We start from the raw sequence: 1,045 nt of genomic DNA on the forward strand, positions 1-1,045 counted from the left end.
TGCTAGCCGTCCCTCGTGTTGCAAAGCTATTTAATCCACACGACTCTCGGCAACGGATATCTCGGCTCTCGCATCGATGAAGAACGTAGCGAAATGCGTTACCTGGTGTGAATTGCAGAATCCCGCGAACCATCGAGTCTTTGAACGCAAGTTGCGCCCGAGGCCACTCGGCCGAGGGCACGCCTGCCTGGGCGTCACGCCAAAACACGCTCCCAACCACCCTCAACGGGATTCGGGATGCGGCATCTGGTCCCTCGTCTCTCAAGGGACGGTGGACCAAAGATTGGGCTGCCGGCGTACCGCGCCGGACACAGCGCATGGTGGGCGTCCTCGCTTTATCAATGCAGTGCATCCGGCGCGCAGCTGGCATTATGGCCTTTGAACGACCCAACAAACGAAGTGCACGTCGCTTCGACCGCGACCCCAGGTCAGGCGGGACTACCCGCTGAGTTTAAGCATATAAATAAGCGGAGGAGAAGAAACTTACAAGGATTCCCCTAGTAACGGCGAGCGAACCGGGAGCAGCCCAGCTTGAGAATCGGGCGGCTGTGCCGTCCGAATTGTAGTCTGGAGAGGCGTCCTCAGCGACAGACCGGGCCCAAGTCCCCTGGAAAGGGGCGCCTGGGAGGGTGAGAGCCCAGTCCGGCCCGGACCCTGTCGCCCCACGAGGCGCCGTCAACGAGTCGGGTTGTTTGGGAATGCAGCCCAAATCGGGCGGTAGACTCCGTCCAAGGCTAAATACAGGCGAGAGACCGATAGCGAACAAGTACCGCGAGGGAAAGATGAAAAGGACTTTGAAAAGAGAGTCAAAGAGTGCTTGAAATTGCCGGGAGGGAAGCGGATGGGGGCCGGCGATGCGCCCCGGCCGTATGCGGAACGGCTCTTGCTGGTCCGCCGCTCGGCTCGGGGTGTGGACTGTTGTCGGCCGCGCCGGCGGCCAAAGCCCGGGGGCCCTAGGTGCCCCCGGTGGCCGTCGTCGGCACGGCCGGTACCCGCGCGCCTAAAGGCGTGTCCCTCGGGGCACTGCGCTGCAACGGCCTGCGGG

The 1,045-nt window shown here is 62.5% G+C and overlaps 1 non-coding gene across 1 annotated transcript; it reads left to right on the plus strand.

The window, feature by feature from the left end:
* Positions 1–41: 41 nt before the first annotated feature.
* On the plus strand, positions 42–197 carry LOC123178902 (5.8S ribosomal RNA). The gene has a single exon (XR_006489950.1). It is a non-coding gene; the product is annotated as a 5.8S ribosomal RNA (ribosomal RNA).
* Positions 198–1,045: the final 848 nt, after the last annotated feature.

Source organism: Triticum aestivum, unplaced genomic scaffold (genome assembly GCF_018294505.1).
Source record: "Triticum aestivum cultivar Chinese Spring unplaced genomic scaffold, IWGSC CS RefSeq v2.1 scaffold67206, whole genome shotgun sequence".
NCBI lineage: Eukaryota > Viridiplantae > Streptophyta > Magnoliopsida > Poales > Poaceae > Triticum > Triticum aestivum.